Genomic DNA, 9,416 nt, shown 5'->3' with positions numbered 1-9,416 from the left:
ACTGTTATTTGTCATGACCATGCCATTTATGTAGCAATTGGGGAAAATACTTGGATAAAAAGAATATCCTGTAAAAATATTGAAGTAAAGAGACAGAAACAATGATATTTTGCAGCTCTCTTCGTCGCGTTTTCCTCGTTGTGAATAGTTTCCCCTCGACGGGCTGACTGGTCCTTCTCAAGCCATTTATATAGCTATTGGGGAAAAATACTAGGAAAAAAAATCCTGTAAAAATATTGGAGTAGAGAGACTGAAACAATGACATTTTGCGGCTCTCTTCGTCGCGTTTTCCTTGCTGTGAATAGTTCCCCCTCGACGGGCTGATTGCTCCTTCTCAAGCCATTTGTATAACTATTGGGGAAAAATACTTGGATAAAAAAAATATCTTGTAAAAATATTGGAGTAGAGACTGAAACAATGACATTTTGCGGCTCTCTTCGTCGCATTTTCCTCGTTCTGAATAATTCCCCCTCAATGGGCTGAATAGTAAAACCGATGAGCCCAGTCTACCGCTGATGTCATCCACCTGTTGGGGACGCTAAAGCCCTATAATGGTAGGCGTGGCTAACCAGCAGATTAAAAGACTAATTTCTCGTCATCTGCGCTTTGCTAAATTGTTGTATATAGTCGAATCGTCTCAAAATATGATTCTAATTCACATAATAACGCCATTTAAGACTTTTTTTCTCGTGTCGTATGCTCTTTAAGTGTTCCAAAATGTTTTTGTGAATTGATAAGCGTCAACAAAAATTTCATTGCTAAATTAGTAAAAAAAATAAAATAATTTAAAAAAAATTATTAGATTAGTCGACTAATCGTAAAAATAGTCGGCTGACTAATCGGGAGAAAATTAGTCATTTTGGACAGCCCTAATCGAAAGCCTAAAAATGGTATTGGTGCAACACTAGATAAAACCTATCTGCAGTGTGACTTATCTGTAGTGGTGGACCCTGAGAGCGTGCCCCCTTCTCCCATTCATGTGTGAAATTGAACGGCATCGTATCAAGGAAAGGCAAGACATCAAAGCTGCCAACTTCCTCTAACGCGCCATGCTAATTGCTCTTTCATTGCAAACTTGACTTCTTGTTGGGGGTGTCTGTTTGAAATCCGCTTTGCCGGTGCGTCGGGCAGGCCCGTTAGGAAATCGGGTGTTAAGACGTCACACGTTACAAATGAGATTAACTCGAGCGACCTGCGGACGAGGCGGCTAAGACGCTAAAATTGCCCGAAACTTGGTTATCATCTCGGTTATCTGCGAGCGCTGTTTATGCTTCGCCATGGGAAAATTAAAAAAAAACTTGAGTATATTCAACCGTCGGAAGCATAACGTGATCGGACGCAGTCGAGTGACAAGATGATTCCCCTCGTTCTCGCGTTCAGCCTGCGATAAAGCGACAATTCCCTCGGAAATGTTTGCATAAAAGATAAAATCGATGTGTATTTGCATGTTTTTAGGCACACTACACAATGTGAGCAGTGTAAGACACTTAACTATCAAGATGAGCAAAGGGGGAAGCAGTTAGCTTTTATTTGCATGAAATCATGAACGGGCAAATGAAGCACTCCTACGAACATGCAAGTGTTCAAAATAGAGGACATGCACTTAAAATTGAGGCTGTTTCTGGACTTTAAGCGCTTAAAACACAGTTGTTGCTTATAACATAAACAGATACGAACGTGAATCCTAAATTCGTTTTATATCAGATGTGAAAAGATGGTTTCAGAATGTGAGAGATTTTAAAAATATGTTGTCAGTGTTTTTGTGGAAACTAAATAAGACAAAAACAAAATTTCTTATGAGAATGCAACTTGGAAAAAAAAATCTTCTCTAAGCAATTTAAGACAGTTCCCTCAAAATATTAGGATTCCATTTAATTATTTCATGCACAAATTATGTTTTTTTTTTTCTATTAAATATTTTTTTTTACATTCATATAGGACATTCAATTGCTTCCAGGCCCCCCCCCCCCCCCCCCCCCGTCCCCCCAGTTAAAATGGCTTGGACGTCTATTGTGAGGTCACAAGAGATTTGTAAAACAAAACTAAAATTCCCAGAGAAAAGAGCAGTTAAGTGTATGTTCTTCTTCCCTCTTTTCCCCAATTTAAAAAAAAAGTTTTAATTTATCATATGAATATTTATTCTATTTATTTATAGTTATTTATATTTTTAATTACTCATAGCCTTTTTTGGTGTGTTTTTGGAAAAATATTTTTAAAATCAATATTCAGATAATTGACCCCCTCAATGAATCGTTCCATTAAAGGGACCCTCGGACTTAAAGACTTGTAGGCCCTAGTAAGCCACAATTGTTCTCTTTTACGAAGAGAGTTGGACTGGGTGAATAGCTGTGCTAGCTAGCAAGGAAAGCTAGCATGATGACTGGCATGATTTTGTCACATTCTGCTGCTGGTCAGATTGTTTTGTTACAGAGTTGTGGGATGAGTTCCCAATGTCGTAGCTACATCCAATTCCAGCTCATCAGCAGTCTCTTTAAACCGATCTTAGGCGGCTTGCCGACATATTGACTTGCTGAAATTTGACAGTTTGTATATCCCTTCGTTGCTAGTTGCATCATTGCCTTTTTTTTTTAAATTTTTTATGTCTGCCTCTCACCTCGGTTTTCCCTCATTTGAAAAAAAAAAGAAATTGATCCTGACCTGCTGTCACGGACCCTTTTGTGTCTCCTTTTTCGCGATTGCATGTTTTTTTGTGTTTTCAATAAACCCTTTTACGTAATTCCTATGTTATTGTTGTCTGCTTGCTGTCTGAAGTGGCCTGTGATTTCGAATTCCAGGGCCAAGCCAGCTGCACTTTCTTTTCAGTTGCGTTTCCCTTTCAGGTTTTACTGCACAGAAACCGACAATGCAAGTGGGTTGCGATTGCTTTATAAGTAAAATCATGACTCTAATGTCATGCGAAGTAGTCCAGTGGTCTACACACCAGGGGTGAAAGTGGGCCAGAACGGTCAGGAACGCAGTTGCGGTATAAGATACAGGGCCAGAACCAGTGTTGTCAGTAACGCGTTACTAACTATTAATCTGATTACTTTCTTTCAGTAACGAGCAATCTAACGCGTTAGTTTTTCCAAGCCAGTAATCTGATTAAAGTTAGTTTCCTCAGTAACTGTGCGTTACTATTTTGTTTTTGCCTCATACTGTATGTAGAATGAAGAATACTGTAGTCATGTACGAAGAGCATTTGAATAGAAAATACCGCATTTCAGTTTGGGAGTGACATCACATCTCACGTTTTCTCATCGGAAAAAAACGGGTCACGTGCAGTACCATGCTGTATGCGCGCTGCCTGCCACATAGCCATAGCCACATACCTATCAGGATGCTAACAGTAAAGGAGCCGGAGAGATACAACAAATGGCTGCATTTGCTCACTGGAAATACAGCCATTACTTTACATATCCGTCCAGTAAAGATGACAAAAATATCTCCGTGCGTTGCAAACTCTGCGCTGGCTCAGGTGGACTGTCGACCGCTATATACTCGACATCCAATTCAACAAGGAAGCACTTGGAATTACAGCACAACGCGTCGCGAAAAAAACTCAAAACAAGACGACAGGTGACGAGATAGCCAGCAACTAGCCTTTATAATATGTGTAATTATGTACATTTTATAGTTAGAGTTTGTAATCGTAGGGGGAGTTTTACATTTGCGGGACTGGGGGGAGAAGCATGTTGAAGACGATAGTCAAAAGTTTGGACACGCTTCATAATTTTTGCGTTTTATATATTTTCACTGCTATTGTAAATTCTCACTGAAGACATCAAAACTATGAACGAACATGTGGAATGGCAAAAAAAGTGAAATAACTGAAAACAGATTTTGTATTCTACATTCTTCAAAGTATCCACCTTTGAGGTGTCTCCAAACTTTTGGCCAATACTGTACAGTATATATATACTGTATATATATATATATATATATATATATATATATATATATATAGACACACACACACATCTTGATACTGTTCGAGTTCAATCAGCTGTTCAAGTTGTTGTTGGTAGCGTTTGAAAGCTTAGGTTTAAAGAAATTCTAAATATCCATCTTGCCTCCTCTGGTGTAGTTTTGGCTAAGCAAAGCAAAGGATAGTCTCAAGGTGCTAGTCACATGATCTGTTCGAAAAATGATTTTGACCCATTATGAAAACTGTACGTTGTAGGATTTTTGTTCATTTCATAAATTGTTGTTTTATTGCTTTACAACTCTTATAGACAACATTTTAATGGCTAGGTCTTTATTTCAAAGGGGAAGTTCAGAATTTTTTACATTGGGCTTCATCTTGGAGTTAGCGGGGATTTAGTTAGTCGTTGGACTTTATCTAAACAAATTTTGTGCAGTTTGTCAGTTATTTGTTAGTTTTAAGGCTCCAGGATGGCTAAGCTAGGGCGAGTCAGTGGTGGTTGAGATCAACTCCATTGACTAAATAAACCCCCGCTAACTCAAAGATTAAGCCTTATGTGAAAAACTCAATTACACGTGATGAAATGTTTGTTATTTTTATGTTGAGGCAACAAAAGGAGAAAAATTGGTAAAAAGTAACTGATAAGTTACTTTTAAAGTAACTTAGTTACTTTGATAATAAAGTAATCAGTAAAGTAACTAGATTACTTTTTTGAAGTGTAATTAGCAATTAGTAATTAAATTACTTTTTTAAGTAATCCGTGACAACACTGGCCAGAACGCAGTTCTGGTATACGATTCAGGGCCAGACTGCTGTTCCGGTACATAGTGCTTTGATTCCGAAAATATGTCGGCAACTGTCAAAACGCTATGTAAAAAAAAGCTAAGCTGCCACACATACATTTCATCTCCAAGAAGAAAACAATCGACCAACACCACATTTATATACAAAAGAATTAACAACAAGCATAATAAAGTGCTTGTGTAGCGTAATCCGTTTCCACCAATATTCATTATTTATTTTATTCCACGAACGGTATTGAGGTTTCCCTAGCTGCTGCCGTTCTCTCAGTCTGACGATGATGAGTCATGTCAATGTGCAAATACACGCAGCAAAGCAAAACGCCTGGACCCATTTATCTGTTCAATTGGCTGTCATACTGACATGTGATCAGCAGAGATAGTTAGCTCTGATTGGTTCAAATGTGCATGTTTTCTGGAGCAGCAAAAAAAAAAAAAAAAGGTTGAATTGATCCGACAAAAAAGGGCAATGCAACATAAAATGGATCAAATCTTTAAAGTGATCCTCTGATTTGAATACATGTAGGCTCTAATAAACCACAATTGTTCTCTTGTACTAAAATATGTTGTTAGAAACACATAAAATGTTAAATCAATGGCAATATTTTATAATATTTACTACATATTTTGACAGTTAGTTGGCGCCATGGTTTGCGGGCTCGCAGTGATGACGTCATTGGGATCTTTCCAAATGTGTAGCGTGTTCAACAATTGCTTATTGCTGCCTAAACTCGTGAAGTAAAATGCCACGATGTGCTGCTTTTGGATGCAATTTCCAGTCAAATGGAAAATAGGGGAGTGAAATGGAAAAAAGGGGAGTGAAGTGAGTGGTCAAGGTGGAATTATTATTTTTAGTGAATCCCCTTTTTGGTCCCTGTATGCATGTATCCGACCCACCATGCGTTACAACTGGCGCCCGAACATTTTTCCTGGATCCTCAGTCAAGTAAGGGTCCCATCGCGTCTGCAATAATGGTTTTGGATCTGTCCATTTATTTTTATTCGTCGGTCCCAAAGCGGCTTTTCGGATCAGTCTATTTTGTGGAATCGACGGCCTAATCGCGGCTGCGATATTGCCATGGGATCGGTCTAATTCCTGGATCTTCGAGTGAGTAAAAAACGCGGATTTGGATTAGTATTGCTATCTTTTTTGTTGACTATTCTTCGAGGGAGTTTTCCCCAAATCATACTAAATAATTAAAGCACTACGGCACGCTACAGTGACGACAGTGACTCTGATGTGGACCTTACAACAATGTTGGAGTTCGTCAGGGAATGCGTGTTTGCGTACTGCTGAGCTCCCGAGTGAAGAGTGGTCAAGGTGGAAATATTATTTTTTGTGAATAAATGTGCATAAGTGGAAGCTTCTCCCCTTTCTGGTACTTTTATACACGTATCATAGCTACCACGCGTTACAATGTACAAGACATGGATTACACAAGGTGTGCTCTTTGGCCTGTGCTGTATGTAAAGCACACGACAGCTCTGGATGCTAACAATCTACATAATTATATTGGGAAAACGTTTGAAAATGCAATATGCTTACCTTGAATATCTGCTAATAAAACCAGAGTTCCCGAATCCCAACAGCATGCACTCTCGCTCCCAACTGGAGTTCAGCACTCTCTCGCATCACCAGTTTTGCCCAACTTTTGTCTTATCAGGTATTTGCTGCACGCATTTTTCACTGAAGCTCGTCTTGTGAACGACCGACAATGCTGTCCTGCTCTTCACTTTTCAGATCTGGTTCAAATAGGAAGGGTAGAACTGACGACATGTTGGGAAAGCTAACGAGTGACAAGCTGGAATTTTGGCATTCGGGGCTAGTGACGTCACGCACTGTGACGTAACAAGAATGGCGACCTATCACTTAAAATAATTTTACAAACTTTATTAAAACAAAAACATTAAGAGGGGTTTTAATATCAAATTATTATAACTCATACTAACATTTATGTTTTAAGAATTACTTGTCTTAAAAATAGAGGATCGGGTTCATATTGGAAGGGCAGAACCGACAAAATGTTTATGTAGCGAACGAGTGACACTGTTGAAGTACGGCAGCGCTGCCCAGTGATGTCACCGCCCAGAGTGCATTGCGTCTTCAACAACAATGGCGACCTATTTGTTAAAATTTTTCTAATTTCATAAAAATGAAAACATTAAGAGGGGTTTGAATATACACTCACCGGCCACTTTACTAGGTACACCTGTCCAACTGCTTGTTAACACTTAATTTCTAATCAGCCGATCACATGGCGGCAACTCAGTGCATTTAGGCATGTAGACATGGTTTAAGACAATCTCCTGCAGTTCAAACCGAGCATCAGTATGGGGAAGAAAGGTGATTTGAGTGACTTTGAACGTGGCATGGTTGTTGTTGCCAGAAGGACTGGTCTGAGTATTTCAGAAACTGCTGATCTGCTGGGATTTTCACGCACAACAATCTCTAGAGTTTACAGAGAATGGTCCGAAAAAGAAAAAATATCCAGTGAGCGGCAGTTCTGTGGGCGGAAATGCCTTGTTGATGCCAGAGGTCAGAGGAGAATGGCCAGACTGGTTCAAGCTGATAGAAAGGCAACAGTGACTCAAATAACCACCAGTTACAACCAAGGTAGACAGAGGAGCATCTCTGAACGCACAGTACGTCAAACTTTGAGGCAGATGGGCTACAGCAGCAGAGGACCACGCCGGGTGCCACTCCTTTCAGCTAAGAACAGGAAACTGAGGCTACAATTTGCACAAGCTCATCGAAATTGGACAATAGAAGATTGGAAAAACGTTGCCTGGTCTGATGGGTCTCGATTTCTGCTGCGACATTCGGACGGTAGGGTCAGAATTTGGCGTCAGCAACATGAAAGTATGGATCCATCCTGCCTTGTATCAACGGTTCAGGCTGGTGGTGGTGTCATGGTGTGGGGAATATTTTCTTGGCACTCTTTGGGCCCCTTGGTACCAATTGAACATCGTTGGAAGGCCACAGCCTCCCTGAGTATTGTTGCTGACCATGTCCATCTCTTTATGGCCACAATGTACCCAACTTCTGATGGCTGCTTTCAGCAGGATAATGCGCCATGTCATAAAGTTGGAATCATCTTAAACTGGTTTCTTGAACATGACAATGAGTTCATTGTACTCAAATGGCCTCCACAGTCACCAGATCTCAATCCAATAGAGCATCTTTGGGATGTAGTGGAACGGGAGATTCGCATCATGGATGTGCAGCCGACAAATCTTCACCAACTGTGTGATGCCATCATGTCAATATGGACCAAACTCTCTGAGGAATGCTTCCAGCACCTTGTTGAATCTATGCCACGAAGAATTGAGGCAGTTCTGAAGGCAAAAGGGGGTCCAACCCGTTACTAGCATGGTGTACCTAATAAAGTGGCCGGTGAGTGTATGTATATATGTATAACTTCAATAAGTTGTACTAACATTTATCTTTTAGGAACTACAAGTCTTTCGATCCAGGGATCGCTTTAACAGAATGTTAATGCCGTCTTGTTGATTTATTGTCATAATCAGGGGTGCACATAATTTTTTTGCCCAGGTTCTCAGAGGAGGACCTGGAGATGTGACTTGGTCCTCATTGAGCTTGAGAGCCAACCCGCCTGATGCGATAAAATTATGACAAGCTTTACTTAGAACCAATTACCTTTAATTAATTATATTAACAATTAATGCTCGATTAACATCAACTGGCACAACAAAATTGCCATTACTTCGAAGTGAAAAGTAAAGAAATAAACATAAAAGCACTAATTCAAAATAAAGGGCATTATGCGGCTCCCACATTAACTCCAAGCCTTTGTAAAAGTGGGATGCCCTCCTCCTCATAAGAGCTCATTGAACATGCATGTTTAGCTTTGTGAAATGCGAGCAAAAACACGTTTGTCAGTGCATGGCGCTGTGCAGGGCGAGTGGAGTGCTGTCTGACATCGATAGTTTGCTTAAGTGCCACATACTCTGTTTTTTTCGTGCTTTTCAAAGTTTGGATGGCTGAAATTCTTTGACCCTACTACATAAAACGCGCTGCTCTTATTAGCGACATTGGAATTCTCACGGCAAATTTTGTACCACATTTCCGTGCGAGCATCATTTGCTTCTAGCCATGGTACCTCCTGCAGCCACTTTTCAGCAAAAGTCCTTTTTTTCGGTAGCTCCGGTGACGTCTCTGTCGTCTGTCTGTCTTTTGACGGGGGTGGGGGAACATGGAAGTAATTACCGGTACTCAGTGGGGCCTGCCTCTTTGACATTTTGAGAAGCGATTTTCTCGTGTCCGCCGCAAATACAGTGGTCAGCCATCGGTACGCAAAAGCGTATGGAAGACGTTGAGGGCCAGCGCGTTTGTCTACGTACAGTACGCATGCACGCATGCGGACCACTTATGTGCACCCCTGGTCATAATAAACAAATATAGTACTTATGTACAGTATGTTGAATGTATATATCCGTCTTGTGTCTTTCCATTCCAACAATAATTTACAGAAAAATATGGCATTTTTTAAAGATGGTTTGAATTGTGATTAATTACGATTAATATTTAAACTGTGATTAACTCGATTAAAAATTTTAATTGTTTGACAGCCCTAATTATACAGTGGGGAGAACAAGTATTTGATACACTGCCAATGGGTTTTCCCATTGGCACTGCATCAAATACTTGTTCTCCCCACTGTAACTCATACCAAT

Source organism: Corythoichthys intestinalis, chromosome 7, assembly GCF_030265065.1.
Source record: "Corythoichthys intestinalis isolate RoL2023-P3 chromosome 7, ASM3026506v1, whole genome shotgun sequence".
Taxonomy (NCBI): Eukaryota; Metazoa; Chordata; class Actinopteri; order Syngnathiformes; family Syngnathidae; genus Corythoichthys; species Corythoichthys intestinalis.
The sequence above is the reverse complement of the archived record's forward strand: the minus strand, read 5'-3'. Positions refer to the sequence as shown.